Source organism: Sparus aurata, chromosome 16 (genome assembly GCF_900880675.1).
Source record: "Sparus aurata chromosome 16, fSpaAur1.1, whole genome shotgun sequence".
NCBI classification, from domain to species: Eukaryota; Metazoa; Chordata; class Actinopteri; order Spariformes; family Sparidae; genus Sparus; species Sparus aurata.
Genome location: NC_044202.1, coordinates 8,046,136 through 8,067,546, shown reverse-complemented (window position 1 = coordinate 8,067,546; position 21,411 = coordinate 8,046,136). Strand labels below are relative to the sequence as shown.

General features: G+C 40.5%; 1 protein-coding gene across 2 annotated transcripts in view; it reads right to left on the bottom strand.

The window, feature by feature from the left end:
• The window catches only part of stag1a (STAG1 cohesin complex component a), a 40,569-nt gene extending 24,251 nt beyond the window's left edge, over positions 1 to 16,318 (bottom strand). For both annotated transcript variants that reach the window (XM_030391662.1, XM_030391661.1), the window contains exon 1: positions 16,107 to 16,318. The gene's annotated coding sequence lies outside the window, so the exon portion shown is untranslated. The remainder of the gene's footprint in view (positions 1 to 16,106) is intronic.
• Positions 16,319 to 21,411: the final 5,093 nt, after the last annotated feature.

The following is a 21,411-nucleotide window of genomic DNA, read 5'->3' as shown; positions in this document are numbered from 1 at the left end:
AGAGGAATGGCTAAGCAGCACAGTGAACGGCATCTAGTGGTTGTAACTGACAAAAATGATGTACTTCTATAATTAAATGTAATACTAGAGAGCCTGTCATCACAAACCACTGGAGGAAAAAACTGTTAAATCTGAGGACTTTTCTGTTCTACAAGACACTCTGGCGAGGGGCCAGCATCCATTCAGAGTACGCTGCTCAGTTTGCTAACATTCTGAGGCTGCAGGGCCAACGAGGTCCATGCAACAGTATGATTAGTAAAACATGCCATCTTTAAATATTTCAGTCATCTAAGACCCTTCTGCTTGTCATACCGAGCACTGGCACCAATTTCTTTTTTTTTCACACCGAAAAAGTCCTGCTGCATCACACAGAGCACAGCTTATTCTTAAAGCTGGTATCTGATGGCAACAGACCGGCCATTCAGTTCAGATCTGAGACACAAATCAAAGGGAAAAAATCATGCGCTGGGAGAAAAACTGATGGACGTGTTTAAGTAGCTTTCATACATGCAGAGATTGAAACATGAACTAAATGGCCGACTTAAATATGTAGGGACGATAATACTCGCAGAGGGAGAAATATTTTATTACATGAAGGTCGGTAGTCCGCCGGTACATTCACACGGATAACCCGACCCTGATCACACTGTGGGTGAAGCCTTTATGGTTCTCTTACAGCCTGACATTACATGATATGTTTTTTTTAACTGAGTTAATGTGTGAAAAATAGACCAGGCTGTAGGAAATGTCTCATTCATACGAAGAAGTAAGAGAGGGAAACTGAGAGAGTCCAGTCTTCAGTGTGATGACTATCCACAAGCCCCATTAGGTGGAGCGTTAGGAGAAGAAAGAAGTGACCTTTCTGGAGCATGTGAGTAAATTCAAACCACTGGATGAAACTAAACTGTGCAAAAACAAGCCTAGATGTGTTAATGGATCATTTTTAGGTAGCCAGTAGTGTAATACATTCATTTAATTATAGTAGATGTAACAGTACAAATGAAGCAAACTAACGATGGGCACATGTCATTTACAGATGTGACTGGTTTAAAAGCCAAGTTAAAGTTAAATTAAAGATACATCAGGATGCTCATTATATATCTTAATATTTTGAAGTTTTCTCTCACATTATGATGACGATATAATAATACATTTATATTGGCCAACTCAGAATTATATTTCCCACTGTTTTTAATTTACTGAGCAATGACAATGAAAAAAGAATAGAATGGGTTTCAGTTTCGGTCTGACTCTCTTTGCATTAACAGAAATACATTTTTGAGTTTCAACCAGGTGGCAAATACAGAAATGGCTACTTTGCGTGTGAGGCAAGGGAGAAAACTGTAAACAAGGAGTATGTGATATGTCAGACAAGGAATATGTGACACTGCAGGCTTCATCCATCTGTTGAAGAGTTGGCGTTCTGCCATTCTGACATTTGGATACAGTGAAACTACTGGTAATTTTTCTCATCTGTGTCTTCATTTAAATCTATCAAACAGCAAATGCGGTTGGCTCTTTTACAACAGCAGACCGTGCACAAGCATTACATGAGAGGATGTTTAGTTGTGTCCACTTGCTCACATGCTGTATGTGAAGTGTTTTGCAGGATGTTCATTTAACCGTCCACACAGTTGGCATTAATAAACATGGAAACTGTTGGAGAGGCTGTTGGTCTAAATATTATTGAAAGATGGATTTTAACATCTTTTGCCTGATTGCATCGTGAAAGGAAAATAGTTTTTACATACTGATCCGACATGAGGAGGTAGATCTCCTTACCTGTTTTAAATGGACCCGTTCAGTGTTTCCCTCACAGATTGAGAACATACATCTATAACAATGATCTTAGAAGCTAGTACAAGTTGTGCATTTAATCTCCCTCTCTCTACATGTTTCACCTTGAGCTGATGCAGCCTTTACATTAATCTCAGGGCATTTAATTCAAATGTGTTTGATGTTTGAAGGCTTTGTAACATCTAAGTGACCAGGGTTAAACTACTGCCAGATTTATGTAAAAGAGCGTATATATCTGAGAGGGGCTTTGAATTTATATTCCTCTGTGCCCACAGTTCAAATGTCAATGTGTGAACTACAATAGCTTTAGATGAAAACGTATGCGAGTCAGCACAAAGCATTTGTGTAAGGGAAGAAATATCAAGTAGAGGTAGAGATTTACTGGAAGATCAGACACGACTGATCTGTCTGAATAAAGGAACAGAAACGGGAGATGGCAACAGCAGGCAATAACCTGCATTGATCTGTGCATGCTGCAACAATAACCAACTACAAACAGGAACTTTGAGTTCTCTTGTGACTCAGTAGACCAGAGGCATATGTCACATACTAGCAATAGCTTTAGTTCATAATCACTTCTCAACCTTAACTACTTGACACCATGCATACTTACTCTCAGCAGAGCTCTCTGTGCTGCAGAAATTAAGTCCTGTCAACTGCAGAAAGGCAGAGCTGGGAGAGTTCAAGTTTGGTGTGATGAGGCATTCACCCTAGCACCTGCCAGCTCAAATTAAAATGGTAATAAAGTGATGTTAACATCTTTACGACCCAGGGCAAATGCTAGTTTAAACACATGGCCTTCACTCCTGCAGAATTCAAAAACCATGTGGTTAGAACTGATACAAGGCAGACACAGAGATGGCAGCCATGAGTTAATCATCCACACTACTTCAAAACTGTATTGTGTGCACCTTCCTGATCCCTTCACTGAACCTACTGTACATTACAACAGCGTTTAGCATTAACAGCACCTCAGTAAACAGCACATTAAAGACTACATAAATCATCCTGCTGCCACAATGGCAGTCTGCTTTCTCCTCCCTGGAAAACATGTAACTCTGAATATGTTTGGGGCCGGACGTGGAGAGTGTGTCATTACTGATCTGGAGGAAACAAATAAGTATGCACACGTGTGCAAAGACAAAGTTGTATCACAACAACAACAAAAAATTGACTATTGACAGTTACGCCCAAGCTAAACTTTTATCTGACAGTCACTTACTTATTGCCCTGATACACCCCAGTCAGACAAAGCCATTGGGGAGCTTCTGTGGTCTTAGGCAAATTTTTGCTCCTTTTACATACAAAAATAGAAACATCCATTTCAAACGAAATAACAGTGAGCCCACATACTTCTATGCATCCTTCATGCCGGCATGTTGAGCAATAGAACCACTAAAACCCCCCGCCACAAAAAAAGTTAATTTAAAAACTTTGTCTCACTCGAACTATTGCTTACACTACTACATTGCCCTTGATGACTACTAGAGGTACTGCACTGTTGGTCCGTATCCGTAAGCTTTCAGAAAAGGTGAAGACATATGGATGAAATGAACGCAGAATACGAAGAGAATGCTACGCCTGTATCCATACGCATATATAATGGTGAGCATTAATTAGCCTTTAGTTGTCACGGTGTATCCTACACTGTTGGCACTTGGCAGCTTTTTTTGTTTTTTGGCAATAATGCATATTAGATATGGTCACTATCTTAGCAGCATCTCAATTTCACGGGACAAATACATTCAAATGATGCTGGTATGTTTTTTTGCTGTTGTCTTAACCAAAAAAAAGCAATGTTCAACCTTCCCTTATGTCTGCAGAATATGGTTTGATATTGTACTTCATTGCCATATTGGGATTTCGTGTGATATTCTGATTAATTACTAAGCCCTAAGCAGGACAGCCATAAAACTCTGAACTACCGAACAAAAAAGAATCAGCAAGCTCTCGTGCTTTTTCAAAACCAATGTAAAATTAAAGCCATCCAGAGCCTGACTTGTGTGCGTACACCACAATCGGTCCCTCTGGGCCACCGCTACGAGCTGAACCACCAAAACAATAATTGCACTTTATCATGCTGCCAGCCTCCATACATACTGAGACTGAAGTGCATTGGCCTTATACAGTGGAACAGCCTTGAGGCCAACTGTGGCCGTCTGGTTTAACCAGATTATGATTATGTCACACGGGAGATTACCCATCCGACACAGAGTCACAGAGTCAGACGCATCGTCATGTTCCTGCACACACACACACATACACAAACACAAGCAATGCACAGCCATCTGTTATAGCTACAAACTACTGTACACTCGTTCTCTGCAGCACACAAAGACTGATCTTAGCAGAAAGCAGGGGAGGGGAAGGATGCTGTGAAACTGCACAAACTGATAAAAATCTGTGTTGAAAAATAGATTTTTCTCCCCTCTACAATCTCCTGAGAACTACCTCTGTGAATAAAGGATAAATAGATCATAAGAAATAAAAAAAAAAAAGGGCAAGGCTATGGAACGGCATAAAAGAGATGGCTAGAGGAGGCAGCGGATGTTTCTCCCCCCATTCTCTGTGCAATGGCTGCCTGCTTGGCTGCAGCTGACGCAAAATGGAGCCGTGAGAGTGGGGAGGGAAAATGAGGAAGGGGGGAGATGGGGGAGAGGGAGAGTGAGGGGGCAAATGGGAGGAGGGGTAAGGTGGGGAAACAGGGGGGAGAAAGTGTGACAGCAGCACAGAGGAGAAGAGCAGCAGAAGAGAGGGAGAGACTCATTTGTTCTTCTCTCATCTGTCTGGGCTCCCTCCCTCTCTCACCTTGGCCCCGATTTTCTGTCTGCCTCATATTCACTTCTAATAGAGGGGCAGACACACACTCGCAAACACACACAAACACACACAGGCTTACACACAAGCCCTTGCGGAGGCCATTAGTTCTCACACCCATTATTACTACCTAACGATCTAGCGGCACGTCGAGGATTTTCACAGGAGCAGGAGAAGCCTGCTAATCTGAGCAGTCAGAGCAAAAAAAAAGAAAAAAATTATAATGGTGTTATGTAGTGATAATGTAGAGGAAGCTGAGGGGAATAATGACTGCCCAGATATAGACTTGAGTGTGAGGGAATACAAGAAGAGGCTAGAGAGCTTTGGGTGAAGCAGATGGCTGATTTAAAACAATGCTTCGAAAGATGTGATGTATTTAAATCCCAGCCAGGTATCTGACACAAACTGCACATTGAGAAGGAGTGACTAAAAATCACAGGAATCATTGTGAGAGGTACATTCAATGATGTTTTGAGATGAATGTCTCCTGCTCGGGGAGCGACAACAGTGTTGTGTGTCATCGTTTCTGACAATCACATTAAGAACAGATCATTACTTCAGATTGGAGCCGAGACAGATTCAATAATGAGATTCCTCAAATCTCAGAAAATTAAGTAAACGACATTAATGATAATAATTTAATCAGTTCTGTCATTAAAACCTAAAACCTGAGGCGTTTCCTCTTTTATAACCCCTTAGTATCGCATTAGAAAAGGTTGATGGAAATGGCTAAATTAAAATAAAGTCCTCAATTTCACAACACTCACAAAAAGTATTCACGCACTTACCAGGGGTGGAAACACCTTTTAGGAATAAATTGTAATGTAGATCATAGAACGTAGTCCTCTGAGAGGAGAAGCTGTTTATCCTGTCGACGTCTATTTCTATTACACGCAATTCCATTTTACTCTTGATGATGCACATTGCTATTGTTGCTGCCGTCGCTGTCTTCTACTTCTTCTACGCTGTTTATGTCAGCCATACATAATGTAGCCAACACCGACAACTTCCGATGAAACTACGTCTTAGTTAGCCTAGCTCCTTTACTCCAAGCTAGTATATGGAAACTTGCTTAATTTGTATTTTATTTTCTGTTACGTTTCAAAAGTCTGCTTCAAATTCTCTTCACAATAAGATGGAAAAATGGATACTGCTACCAAGGTGAACATGCATTATTTAATATAGGTGGTATACATCATTTATCTATGAAGGTTCAAAATAATCTTAAGAAGTAGAAATCTTTCTGTTCTTACTATAAAGACAACTAAATGTATAATATTTGTCAAATCTTAATTAAGTCTTGGCAGTTTCATTCCTTAAGTCTGTGTAGATGGTTTTCAATTAAGGCTTCAAACCTTGAATAAAACTGTCAACAGCTTTAGGAAACTGTTCGCAGCAGGTTTGTCTGATAATGTGTCCAACTGTTGTGCTACACATGGATAATGCTGGCAGGAATAATGCAGTCAGTGGGGAATAAGGAAGGAGGTTTATGGGTAAATAATCTGTTGGAGTCAGCCAGAGCGGGCAGGGAAACCCCTTAATCCTCTGTACACAGGCTGAAACAGCAGATGGGGTCTGAGCGATACAAACTAATGATGTCTCAGGGCAGGTTTGGGAGGAAATCTAGCCCGTCACATCTCCACTAGCAGCAGACCTCAAAGTGATTCATGTGAAGTCCACGGAAACATGTACACCAGATAACACAGCTTTGTTGATCCAGTCCAAGCATCAAACCAACTTTCTTTCCGTTGCTGCTCTACAAGACAAGGCTTTTCCAGACCTCAGTTTTATTCCGAGAAGCTTTTGTGAGACTATCAATTGTTATCTCTTTATGTGGTAAAGAGTTTTTCATGATGTCTGCCTCCAATCCCCCAAAATATCTTAACATTTACAGCTTCCAGACCTGCAAGGAAGCCCCGTCAAGAGCTCACTTTGCAGAAATTCTCTTTTCATCTTGCGGCCACTTCATTTTCACCCTGTAAAAACCACAGAACTGCCTTGGCACAGGCCAGTGAATCAATATTAAATAAGAGTGTGTACAAATAACACTGACCGCTGAGACACACACATACACAGCCACAGCTGATGCTGAGGAGGTGGTATTTGCTGGTGCTTGAAGCTGGTTGTTAACTTCGCCTGTATAAATGACACCTAGAGGATTTGTGGGTCTGAACCGGTGCCAAATTTAGATCTGGCTGCTCTGACAAACTAAAATAAATTCAAAATAACAAGTCAAAACCTTATAAAGCCAAGACGAGAATGTACTAACCGCCCCTAACATCGAGCATCTAAGAGCAACGGTTCAAATATCTGCCTTTTAAACTGGAGGAACCTTTTAATGCCCCACAAAGAGATCAATAATGTATCATAACCTCTCTTCACCATTCATAAAAACCCATTCCCACCATTTTCAATCCATGTTTTTGGAAATCCAGGAGTTTCACTTCACTACCATACTGTTGGCCAATGCTCCAAAAGAAATTCTTTCCACCCAGGAGTGAGGAGACTGACATATGAACAGTATTTGGTGAGCTAGCATCGAGTTTTCATGCTGGATCAGCCTGCTAGATGATCTTAAGGCATCTCTGTAGCCTGGCTTTTCACTCAAATGTCTGATTATTTCTTGTATTTAAATGATTTGTCTGATTACATTAATGCTTTTATTCCCTCATACCTCTCTCATTTGTTATTGTCTTTATTTTACATCATTTAATAGCACATTGTAATACAGTCTTTTGAAAAATTACTAACATGCATCTATTTATGTACAATATTTACCAGCAGGTTTGACTCGGTTGAGTTGTAGTTTTCAAGTGATAAGTAAAGGCTTAAAATGACTACGGCTACATTTCAATGTGTGTGAATCATCATCTTATAATTGCTCAATAGGGGGCATGTTTTTAAATTAAGTAAATCAACTTTTTGCACAATGTCTGAAGTCTTTTCTAGTATATCTCTTACAGCAGTTGTTTACCAGAGGTTATTTGGTTACAGAGGCTGTTGACAGGATATACTATCACCTGTGTCCGGTTGTTTATTGTTTGTCAGCAGGATTACAGAAAAACTACAGTACAGATTTCCATGAAACTCAGATGGAGGATGGGTCTCAGCCCAGAACAGACCCCATTGACTTCTGGTATGGATCCGGATAAAAGGGACAGATTCCCACTGTCATTAACATTGCGAGACATTCGACATTTAGGTGAATTTCACAAGGGACTAATGCATTGATTAGGGCATTTTAATTGCAAGTAAGAGTGTGTTTAAAAAATCAATTTATCAAGAGAGCAGAGGAGTTGAAATAATTAGCTAGAAGTCATGAATATTTGGGTCACATTCACTATTATAAAGGGGCTCAGTATAAGTCTATGGTGTTACATGAGATAATCTGACGGGGCTGTGGGGCAATGTCTTACAAAAAATGATCGGAACGACTGTATTACTTTGCTTAAAGTACTGTAGTGAGTGTGAATGTATGGAGACCTGCATCTGCTCCTTCACACAAAAGCTCGGTGTTCATACAACCTCAAACTCTCCCCTGCGTTGAATGTGAGTGAAGTGCTGGTGGCAGCCTTTTTCTTAGAGCCGTCTGTCTGAGGCTCAGTCTTTAATAAGGTGTTCCAGTCTACAAAGCTCCACTTTACAGCGCTGATGTAAAAATGAACTGCTGTCAGTCTCAACGGAGCAGGCAATCCAAACACAGGAGGGAGCATCACTTCCTCACTGTCCCAACAGCCCACAAACACCCATCCAAACATCTTTGTGTGTGACACTCAAAATACACCATTTTCAATCCTTTAACAATCTGAGTTATTTTATGAGCTGTTTTCATCAAATAGCAGCTCTTAATATATCTGTGCCACCTGTTTTCATGCCCCAGATATAACATAACATATCTGATGCAAGTGGGCCAATAATAGCAGTCATTATATTTCTTTATATAAGCTGAGCTGTCGCAGGAACCATACCACATGCTTTGGCATTTTAATTGGATGTTTTTCGAGCAAAGGAAATGGCAACACAGTTTCACCTATTATGCTGTCAGAGAGAGGCAAGTTTGTGGTTGCAGTGGACTTGAACAAAATTAAAAGCAAAGAAAATTAACACATTATCACAGATCACATTCACACTATTCAAAATAACACTAATTACCTAGGTTATTTTTGGGTTGTGTTACCATGGATTTACATCCCATTGAGCCACTGTGAGGTTGAGATTTATGATTCATTAGAGGTGTCCATGAGAGCACAGACAGTGTTGAATAATCCAGAATCTGAACATGAACGTGCTAATATTTCTCCTTTTAGAAGTTCAAACTCAGATTTAAGGTGAGCACAGGGAAACTTTCCTCCTTTCAGCAATGAATGCAGAAACAGCCTTCTAGTGCCAAACTCTGCACATACATCATTTAAGGCGGTGAGGTTCAAACATCCAAGTGAAGTAACAATGAGCAAAAGTCTCAGAGCAAAATTCAGAGTCAAAAGTATAATGTGTGGAAACACCTTTCATGGTTTAAATGGTAATCTCTTAATGTTACAGCTGTACAATACATCATATTGTATTTCATATATAAAACCCTCTTTTCCACGCAACTAGTCAACTGAGACATTGTTCATTTATGTTTGAATGCTGTTAGCTGAGCAGCTAATTCGCCATCTGGCTAGCTAAATGGCTTTAGAAGAGCACTTTTCACTGATGTTCTTTTTATGCTGTCATTCATTCAATGAGCTATGGTGCAGGACGGACATGGTAATGTTTGTCAGTTAGATAAGAAGAAGACGGAGATTCGCAGGAACGCTAATGTGGGTTGCCGTTTAAAATCTTTGGTACCTGTGTTGCCTGGCTCAGTCTGACGGCCAGGTCTGCCTGTAATAGATGCCATTGCCAATGTTGCTGATTTATATAAGTTTCAATGGCTAACTGAAATGTGGTCAGAGGCGTTATAACAGAGGAGATTCGCGACAGTTTCAACCAATTTGGTGCATCTGGAGACAGACTCATAATGAGCATCGAAGTTGAGGATATCACGCTAATGCAAAGAATTACATAGAAGGGTGTCGTAACTCAAACATAACACAGGGTTGTTGCCCAGATGGCTGCTGGGTGGAAAGACTTGTGGAAAGGCATGTCTCGCTATACATAGACGGAGACCCATTCTGTCGAAAGAGGGTAACATCATGAAACTGAAAAGCAAAACAATATAAGTTTATCGCTTCAGGTTTCTGGTCGTTTCTTTCAAAAGAGAACACAGGACAAATGATTTACAGAGCATTTGTGTAGGCTCTAGCAGCCAAGCAAACCAGAACAGTGTGAAGCCAGCTATCCAACTCTGAAACCAATTTTCAAGGCCAGAGGAGTCAGAAGAGTTAGATCAGCAGGAGCAGAAGGCTTTGGCTGAGACTCATAATTGCACTACAGCAGCAGTATGTTTGAGTCAGATCCAGAGCTGAGTTTTACGAAAAAAAGAAGTGTCTTTCTTGACGATGGAAAGTAAACCCATAGTCTTGTTTCCACATTCTTGACTCATTAAACTAGTAATAGCCACTGGCAGCCGGTGGCTTGGCTGCATCAACAAACACACTTGTACGTTAGCTGCAGGTAAAAGCAGCTTGCTCAGCCTAGCAACCACTGAGCCATGTAGGAATACCAGAGAGACCTCACAAACCCGTAACACACACACACACACACACACGCACACACACAGAAACGAGACATGACGTACCTCATCTCATTACTGTTCAACCTGACAGCTGAAGAGCATTACTTTAACAAATATCCTCTGACTGCAGATTCTACTGCTCTTGTCGTACTGGAAATATCATGTTAACTGAACCATCATTGTGTCAACACTGCATTAATCTGCTATCTGACAATGTGCAATTTTCATTCCATATTTGCTGAGCGATTTTCAACACAATCTTCTTCAGTAAAATTCAGCATTGTAACACCACTGGTGGTGTGATAAAAGATGAGCCCCGGTCATGTGTTAAGCACAGCTAGCACGCATTAGCACTTTGAACACAAGCCAGAGATCCATGTAATCCTTTTTAATGTGTGTATAAACATCTACAGGGGAAACTTCCCAGCCTGTACACATGCTGCGGTCGTCAGCTGTTACTGTAACCTTGTTGTACTTTTGAGTTATGGAGGGCTCGACAACTGTAGGTGAATCATGATTCAAATACTGAAACAGTATCGGCAGTATCGATACACCAGTACCAGCTGCACTTTCTCATTCTCTTCTGAAGGTCTAAACATCACATTCTCCAGGAGCCCAAAGTGTTGTCTTCAAATTGCTTCTGTTGTCCAACCAACAGTCCAAAACCCAAAGACTCTCTTTCAATCCTTACAATTAAGAAGCTGGAACCAGAATATGTTTGCATTAAAAAAGACTTGATGGCTTTAATATTGATTTTCAAAACAGCTGGCAACCAACCATTGATTAATTGCCAAATCTCTGCAGCTCTATAACTCTATCAATGGCTTTGTATACAAAAACAATAGTAATTTTACCATATATGATACTTCCAAATATGCACATCTTATAGTTAACTATAAATGGCACTCAGTCAAAGCGCATACCTGCCAGCCATCTAAATATGACAGATTGTTCCCTAGAGATCCATGCTTTATTCCCTGACACAATGATCTCGCAATGTTAAAGAAAGTGAGAATAGGTTCCTGGATCTTTTTCTTTATCCGGATCCGTACCAAAAGTTAATTAAGTCTGTTCTGGGCTGACATCCATCCTCCATCCAAGTTTGTGGAAATCTGTTTTTGTCGTTTCTGTATAACCCTGCTGACATACCAACCAACCAACCAAACCAACCAACAAATGTACATGGGTGAAACTATGAACTCCTTGGTGGAGGTAATTAAATGTACATTTTGGTCAGCAGCTCTTCACACTTTGGCACCTACTCATTGCTGATCACACTCTGCTGTGCATAACATTTCCAAACAATCAATATTTTGCTCGATGATGCCTTGAGTTTTCTGTGCAAGTGTAATAGTTTTGAAAAGGTCAGAACAAGTAGGGGACGACCCCGTAATGACTGTGTAATGAGGCGGCAAAGAAATGATGTGAGGCCAATGAATCTACAGTTAATTCTGTTGAAGCAGTTACACAATGAAACTGGAAAAACATGCCAAAACAAAGACACCTGCTACTGTTTTCCAGCTTTTTAAAGTGCAAAGTTAGTTTTTTCAGTCTCTTATGTGATTTTCATGTTTTTCATAATTATTTCTTTTTCATCTCTACAACTGTGGATGTATAAAAACGGGGAAGAAATGCTCTGATCTACTGCTCGATCTCATTTCCGCAGCCTAGAATTAAGTAAACAAACTCATCTTGGCTTAACACAAAGCTTATTGCTGACCTGACCTTACTTTCCCTGCACCAAAAAAGTGACAACAGCAACTCGGCTAATTACACAACAGGAAACCACATTACAAGGGAACGCCTCAACACCAGCCAGGGGTGACAGAACTATTTTAGAAAGTTTCACACAGGTCTGTTTGCACACTAAGAACAGCAGACTTCAAGGCTGATAATAACTGCAGCATCATTTCACCTAGACAATAAGGTGTTACATATATTAGCATAATGGGCACGTTATTCCACAGTAGCACCACACCACTGTATTAAAGGGAAATCTCTTATATACACATAATTATGAGGAAAACTACTGTATTGATACTATATTGTGGAATTAACTCAAATCTCCTTAGTATCTGTTTTTTTCTTTGACATTCCTTCCACTGTGCTAAAAAACGCCAAAGACTGGAGGAAACATTCTCTCTATGGCCAACATTTTTGAATCAAGGTCACCGTGTAATAGGCTCTGACAAATGTCAAAGCCATTACATAATCTCCTTGGCAGTATCATTATAAGCATATGGCTCTCACAAAAAAAGCACACTGCAGTTGAGTGTTGAGAGCTTCTGGCTTAGTGACTATTAGATGGCACAATTCAGTATGCATTATTCATTGGCTTAATGCTTGTTTAAATACCTTTACACCAAAAACAATTAACAGTATCTGCTTTCATCGGGATTAATTCATAAAGTCAATTTTCTCGCTATTGACTTTCCTTCACGGAAGCAAACAAACACATTACATATTCACATCTGCCCATAATTACCTTTAAAATGACAACAAACAACAGTATGTGTATGTCTTACAAATAAGAAGCATTTCAGTCTTTTACTATGGGAAGAACCAGGGCAAACAGCCAAGCAATCCAAAGGATAAAGGAGTCACCATTTTTTGTTAACCCCAAATGCTTTCTAAAGGTTTAAACTATGACACACTCTTCATATCAACCACCTTTAGAGAGTTATGCAAGAAATGCCACAAGATGTATACGTCAAACTGTTTCACTTCCAACACCCAAGGCAAGGAAAGGCTGGCGTGTAAATGAATATTGATTACTGTATTCCACAACCAGCAAGGAAAACCTAGAAAGTATCTCCTCTTTAGGTTAGCAAGACCAACTATACACATGTTTATTAATGTGGACATGTGTATTAATTTGTGCAATTTTGTGCGCCCATTGTGCATATTTACATGGAGGCAGAGCAAAGGTCACGTTGTGTGCAATTTGTGTGTGGGAACTGAGGATCTCAGATATCTGTATACATATCACACTGAAGTATCCTGATAAGGCAATGAGAGAAAACCCAAGATTTTTTTCAGCTAACTACTCAGTCTACTCAGAGCTGTATTCAGATCTTATCTTTCCACATGGTTTCACTATTCCAGTAGAGTTTTCAATACATGCAAATAGGGCTCAAGATAAGCACCAGCCACAAGCCAGATGGTAAAGTGCGCAAGTGGCTGGTGGATTTGCTTCACTCAGCAGCCGAAAAACAAATCAAACCTATTGAGTGGCTGGTATAATTCACATATTCTTGTAGCCTATAGCCTATTAAATACGCCAATCCACTTGTGAGAAGCAATACATTAATTTTCCTATGCAAATTATATATCCATTTTCTGTCTGGGAAAAGTAGGTGATAAGTAATAATATTGTGCAAGGAATGATGTTAAAACTGGACATGATATAATAACATAATAATCAAAGCCAAACACTGCCCTTGACAGTAAAGTATATTCACTTCCACTGTCTAGCTTAACTGGAGCCATCTGTTAGCTTTAGTTAGCCTTAGTGAAATTGTTTCCGTAAGGATGGTTTGTGTAGTTTATAGTGTATCAGGGATGAAGAGTATGCAAGAGTATCTATATTTGACAGATGCCGTGATTGGGATATGAGTCATATTACATTGGCATTTAAGTTTCACTGAAGAAAATCTATAAAAAGATGCTGATGTGATTTTTGCTGGGCTCTTTATCAAACAAGCATTTAACATTACATCAGGAGAATATGATTTGTACGCCAGGGCATCTCTATTGAACCACAATGATTCAGTTATAATGGCATGTCTTTGTTACACATTTTACCTTCAACTAAAAACAACCCTCCAAGATTTTTTCCATACAGTTTCCACTGTGGTAGCTTCTTTCCATTCAACATCTCTGGGTGTATTAGATCATTTTGGGTAATGCTGCAAAACAATGAGCAGTACTGCTTCTGAAGTAATCTATTAGTCAAGTGTTTAGTTGCTGGATTTGCAGAAAGTGCATTTAATCTTTCAGTTGATTGATGCAAAATAATATCTCTTTTATCATGTTTTATAGTGATATTTTGATTTTAAAATACATATGATACAGGGTTTTATCTTAATTGATTACGCCTACATTAGGAAGCCAAACTGCTCTATTACAGTGATGTTTGCTACAACAGGTTTGAGCTTGCCGATAACAATCATACGGAATGTTGTTCAGCAGCCACAATACTGGTATGAGAAAATGTACATAATTAAAATGCAAATTATTCGTAGCCCTTTAGTAGCCTGAATGGATTGGCTGCAATTGTAAAAGGTTGTTATTTTGCATTATTCAGTTTGCTATTCAAGAAAATTGGCGTTTTCTTCGTGCTCTTTTAACTGCGAACATAACCTAATCTGATTTTTTATCAAACATAGACAATGTCAGTGGTTAAAACTGTTTTTTGATAGAAAACGTGGGGGAAAATGTTTAAAAGGTTATTGATAATTAACTCATAGTTAAGGCAGACTGTCAATTTTAAAAACAATGCTTTAGCTTTGTATCCTGTTCAACAGCAAAGGGGATAAAACTGATTCTTGAGGGGAAACAATCACACATTTCATCAAAACGTGAAAATGAAATTCTCACAATGTTTCACATGGATAGAGGATATGAAAAAAAATGACTTGAGCAGTGTGTGGTGGAAACATTGAGTGATAATGGAAGACAAGTTGGCAGGCAAGCGGCCGCAGATAGCAATCCAAGACAGCCTGGATGAGAAATCACATGGCTGACTGTAAACAAAGCAGTTATGCAACAATCTGAGATTCATGCATACTTGCCAGGAGGCACTCTCTGACCCACTATGAACCATCCCACAGCTGCACGGCACAGGGTGACATGCACATAGGTCAGTGTGGGGTGGGGAGGGTGGGTCACTTACAAAAAAAAACAAAAAAAAAACTGGACCCATTTAGACCTGTGGGGACGGCTGGTGGTGGAGCCCATCCCCCCTGATGTGACTCATGTTTCCCCGCTCAGTGTTGCCTGCTTCCCGCACAGAAGGGGGCGGGAAGAGGGGCTGAAAGAAGCGCCATAATAATAATAATAACAACAATTGTACTAAAACATTATACTACAAAGAACTCACGTGCTGTCATTCATTAGAAAAGACAACATGTTTTTAAGAGGCGTGCGAGGGGAGTCACCGCCACTACTCCAAAAAACTTGGGAAGGCAAAGAGGGGGGATGTTGACACGAGAAAAAGTAGCAACAAGGAGCCACGTCCATGTGTCTTCATATTGTGCCTCCTGAGTGTGCACGGAGCTTGAACTAACCAGGGGGGGCAAGGTGGTAAACTAAGTGAGCAACAAGGTTGCATTTGAGGTTGACATGACAAACCAAAGCAAAAAAAAAAAAAAGAGGACGCGCCGCATCGTATCGTAGCGTACAATCATAATAACGGCTGTGCAGATGAGGGGAAGGTGATGCTCTGAATGCTGCCTCGCAAAAAAAAAAAAAAAAACAGAGCGAGAAAGCACGTCACACCGCATGGCTCTTTATTTGTTGACAAGCCAAACTCTAGCACCGGATGGAAATCTGAGGGGGCAAAAAACGAGGCCGGTGCTGCGGCAGCCTACTTGCCCCCTTCTTCCAAGTTGCCTTGCCTTGGAATTGTGTGGCTAGCTCCGCGAAGCTAACGGCTCTGCTAGGCTATAATGTAACTGAAGGGAAGCGCGAGGAGAGCACATTCACCTCCCGTTAGCCGCTAATGCCCATCCCCCAACCGACCAGTCTTCCCCTGTCTGCGTCCACCATCTTTAATCTGTGCTCCGTCTCCCTTCCCGCCGCACAAAACACGACAAAAACACCAGGCACTCACCTTTCACGACCATCCCCGAATCGATTACCACCTTCCGGAATAATAAATCGATTTTCGTGTTAATATTGTGCGTATTTTAATATTGAAAATTGGCCGTGCGAGCGGAACCGCGCCTTGAGAGAAGAGCAGCAATCCTAAACCGCCATCTGGTGGTATTTTCCTCTCTGTGATGCAGCGGGAGCGGCGCAGCCTCAGACCGAGACACAGCTGCCCCCTGGCGGACACACTGAGCCGCGCCGGGCACGCGCCTCCGGATGGGGGTGCACGCGCGCGGGAAAAAGGGAGGGACCGCAAGACCCCGCAACACAACAGTCGCGGGGACGCGCACGGGAGCAGAGCGACTCCCCCCTTCTCTCTCTCTTTCACTCTCTCTCTCTCAGCTCAATTATTAATTTGACAAGGCTGTCTAATTGAAATGTAAAGCACTCTGAAGGGTGTGACTCAGAACAGCACACAGTTATTATCTTTTTATACACATTCTAATATGATTTTTTTTTAAAAACAAACAAAAACACTGTGGCTTTAAATAAGTCACACAATCCTTAAATAACACCAGAGGAGATTTAAAGATATATTCACGAGATATAATAGAGCCTGTCTAAACTGCAGGGCTGCAAATAATTAATCTGTGTGTTATTTTCTCCGTTGATTATTTAGTGAACGAAATGCCAAAAAAAAGAGAAGAAAAATAGAGCTCTACCAACATATGTGTTGGCCAATAGTATCAACCAATATTGTATTAGTTTTTGCAAAACCACTGATAAGTTTAAACTCTCATGAGTTTGTATGTTTCCTTTGTTTGTTTAGGGTGACTTTTCTCTTTCTCTCGTCACAACTCAAACAGCCGCTTTTGACGCTGCAAAAACACCTGGAAATATCCCCAGGTGTCCTTAAAATGTTCCCCTTGTGTGACTCGGACTGCTGTCGGCCATTTGTTGGCATTGTTGGCAGTAACGATTTCCTTCATGTCTGGATGTAAAAGTCAGCTGATAATGTTGCTGTGATGTGCCACGTTTAGTACAAATGTCAGTCTTGGATGTATCTGTGGTTTCTCAGGAAGGTTAACTGCTAACATTATGTCCTTGCAGCTGGGCTGAATATTGGCTTATTACAAATATATTGGTATCTGGAAATGTTGCCAGACATGAATCGATATAAAAACTCCTGTAAAGATGATAAATCAGCTATCCTAGTAGTTTTGTTGTTTCAGTGCACTGGTGTGATTTTAGATGAGGTTCGATTCCAGCCTGTGACCCTTTCATCCCAATTTCCTGTGAAACAAATTTGTCTTAAATAAATGCTAGAGTCAAAACAAATATCATCTTTAAAAAAACAAAAAGTTTCTTGTTATTTGAGGGATCATTGCAAAAAAGAAAAATGAGTATATAACAGCAAATATACCGATCTCTCTATTGTTTTATGCTTTCTAATATTGGGGGCAACATAAGCCTTGAAATCTAACATCGATCTCTCTAGTGAAAAACAGTAATCACACTTTTACAGAGGCAAAAGCGAGGTCTTCAAATGTCTTGATTTGAGTCCAGAACCCCAATAAGTTTTATTTATGTCAAAGAAAAGCTGCTCAAATCTCACACTGAAGAGGCTGGAAGCCGTAAACATTTGTTATTTTTAAAGTGACTGAAACAATGAATTATTTATCTAAGTAGATGCAGATTCATTTTTAATTATCGCTCGACTGATCACTGCAGCTCTAATAAACTCCCTGGGCGCACGTCTGTATGGAGATATTAAGGATTTTTCACTCAGCTTGCAGAGCACGTCAGTGCACCAGTGACCTTTGACCTGAGGTTTTGTTTGATTTTCTCCACCTCTCTCTCTCCCGTCCTATCACACCTATGCCTCTCAACTTTAAATGGAGAGAGGAAAAGTAAATAGTGAGCGTGTGCCAATGGCCTAACTCCTATAACCATTCGTCTCCATGAGGTCCTTTGGCTGGAATTGGATGCGCATAAACCCAATTACAGAGTCTGGATGTACGCACATTACTCACTCCTGCTCACTATGGCCTGATACTGCCAGAAAGAGAGAGATAGAGACGGAGAGGCTATGGTTAATTATATTATTCCCACTTGAGAGTCATTAGGCGGAAATCAAACACCTGCATTATGAATGTGTGTGTGTGTGTGTGTGTGTGTGTGTGTGGGTGGGTGGGTGGGTGCATGAGAAAAAAAAGAAAGGATGACCGAAAGTCTTTTTTATATCCGCGTATCTTTGTGATGGATAAAGCAATGACGCACACACACAAACACGCGCAAGTGCACCGGGTGCTGCTTCATCCGACGGACGCACTGTTGTTTTGCCATAGCAACAGCACGTCTTCCTCATAAAAGCTGCAGCCAGATCCTCCCCTCAGGGTTATTTCACACGCGCGCACACACACACACACGCACATGAATAATCAGACATTATTATTGTCTAATATTCTGGGTAATGAGGCATTCCACAGGTGCCATGTGCAATGATATAAAAAAGCAATTATAAAGCTGCTCCTTTCATAATTCTTTTGAATAACCCTTTGATAAACATCTAAAATAATGTGTGTACTTCTGTACAAAACAAATAGAGAAAAGATGCTATAAAATATATATTTTTTAATTTTGTGTATTCTGAAAACCCTGCTCATGCATTAAAGTGTATTTCGGAACCCATTTTTACATATTTCGGTGTCTGAAAGACTAATAGGTGCAAAAGTTTTGTAAAAGTTACTATGCATTAAAAGGTTTGTTCGGATCTAAACTTTTATGAGACGCACAATAACACAAACAAACAAACAGATCGAGGCAGCGGTAGACCGGCTACTCACATGTTCTGCTTGGTAAAATGACTGATTTTGTCTATGGAGTCTGGTGGCTTTGAAAAGAACAGGATAATAGCTGTTTTCTGGTTGAACAGAAAGGATTTGAGTCTTGTAGTGAAATGGCCCTTTTCCATAATGTTGCCAAACACGCTGAATAACAGCCTGAGCCTTTCAGTGGCAAAAACAAACACTGTTAGTGGGCGGACTAAGATGACAATTGCCCCACAACATTATGTCGCAGCCACTGGAACTTTCAAATTATGTTTTTCTTTACCTGTTAGTCATCTACACAACAACATTTGAAAAAACGAAGAATAAAAATAGGGCCAATACTTCAAAAATACCAGAGTTACCCCTAACATCCAAAATATTGTAAGTATGTGGATTCATATGTGAATATAATCCTAATTTTTCTGTAATTCAATGCTTAAAATACCTTTTTCTGTCTCTGCTGAGTACACATGCTCACTTACAGAAGACGTGTTTACTCACGAGAGCCTGCTGTCTGGAGCTTTATGGACAAGTGTCTCGTGAAAGGCCACTTCAGGTAATGCCTCAGTGATTTATGGCCAACATTTATATCTCCTTGGTTGCTCTGGAGATCCAAACCAGTGGAATAATCCACGTCTGTTGTCTTGACGTGCTCTGTTGACTCACATTAAGAAAACAGCTCAGCCCTGCGTCTCTCCTCTAATTCACTGGGAGGTCAGAGGAGCGTACTTGACTAATTTCCAGTCAATACCATCTCATGACACTTAATATAAGATGCAATCACCTAGAAAGAAGCATCCCAGTGAGATGGACAGGAGCTGTTATTAGACCATTTTCACTTGTTCAGTTGGCAGATTTCTTTTTACTCATCACAAACAAGAAATGGCTTATAGTAATCGTTTATTTCAGTTTTTGAGTGGGTGACTTGTTTGTCATGAGCCTGTTCTATCTTTTTGCAACTGTGATTAATTTACCAGGTTATATGATCCGCAAAAGAAATTAAAAAAAAAGAAATTCTTTAATGCTCAAATCTCAAGGTAGCAGAATACCCCACTCCAGAGCAAATTACATTGTGTGCAACAACCAGGGTACAGTATGTTCGGTTCTCAGACAAAGATGCAAGAACTGGGTTAGAACAGGACAGGTCCCGGTGATGACTTTGTCCACAAAAAAACATGAAAATGAATTACATCAGCAGCAGAGATGGATGATTTTCACCAGGCTGGAGGAGGATCTGGTGCATCAGTCAGAGGATCAGTGATAAGATGCTAAAATATTTTAACACCTGTGTTCTGAAACCACCCTCTGCACACAATTCTGCCATTTTAATTCAACAATATTGAATGTAAAACACATGCAGAAGCTGTTTCTTGACCCAGGTTTCAAATAACGACATTGTACCTTGAGACATCTTCAACAATATATCAATTTTGCATGTCATCATTGAACCCAATCAATATCTGTATGTTCTAAATATAAAATTGCACGTACACATATTGACCCACAGCGGCGATGCAGTTTGAGTCAACACACATTCGTGAGCAGATGAATAATTTAGTCGCATATTTATAGCCCTGCACATTTAACCTTTTGCTGCATTCTCTTGTTTACATCTGTACGATTACACAATCAACGTCAAATCTATATGGACTACTTGTGAGGTAACTGTGTGGCTGAATATCCTCTTGTAGATTTTCTTTTTTTTCAACCATGTCAGACAAACCCAGACAAAAGGGGGCTGTCTGTTCAGGGTGTTGCAATGTATTGCAGGGTTTTATCTTTGGTTTTCATTTTGTTCCTTTGGGCTCAAATCCTCAACATTAACTCTTAAACTCATTCTGCCAATGCTTGTCCATATCAAGGTTAATCTGATTCAAATCCATCCGGTAATGTAGGCGCAAACATTTTTATCTTATTAGCATGCACGGCGCACGTTTATGTGTTGGGTTATGTAACCAGTAGACTTCCGGGGTGTCTGCATCACAACGTCTGGATCCTTGCCCCAGTTCTGGAGTCTTGATGCAGAGACAATTTTTGCCATACTCAATCAGAAGCATCCCTCCATAATCTACAACAAAAAAAAAGAACTTATCCCAGGGCATCCATATCCCTGTAACCATGGCAACAGAGGCTGTCTGGTGCGGTGTCAGCACGGCGAAAAACCCTTTTAGGTTGTCAAGGTAATCACAGGTTATCACTCCAAATAGTCAAGAGAGGCTGACAAGCATCTCACAACGCAGGTGTCCACAGGGGGGAGGGAGGGGGGTGATGACGGCTGCATGGGCTCTTTATTCATGCAGGAACACTCTCGCTTGACGTAGTGAGAGGTCTGTTTTATTCCCCGCGCTGTCTCATCTCTGCCAGGGCTGTTGACTAACGGAGAAGCCTTACGTGGCCGCTCTACGTCGGTTCTATTTTTTGTTCTGACCTTGCTCGCAGCTTTTTTTCCTCAAGGCTTTTTTTTCTTTTTTGCCCGCTGCTTTTTCTGACGCCCTG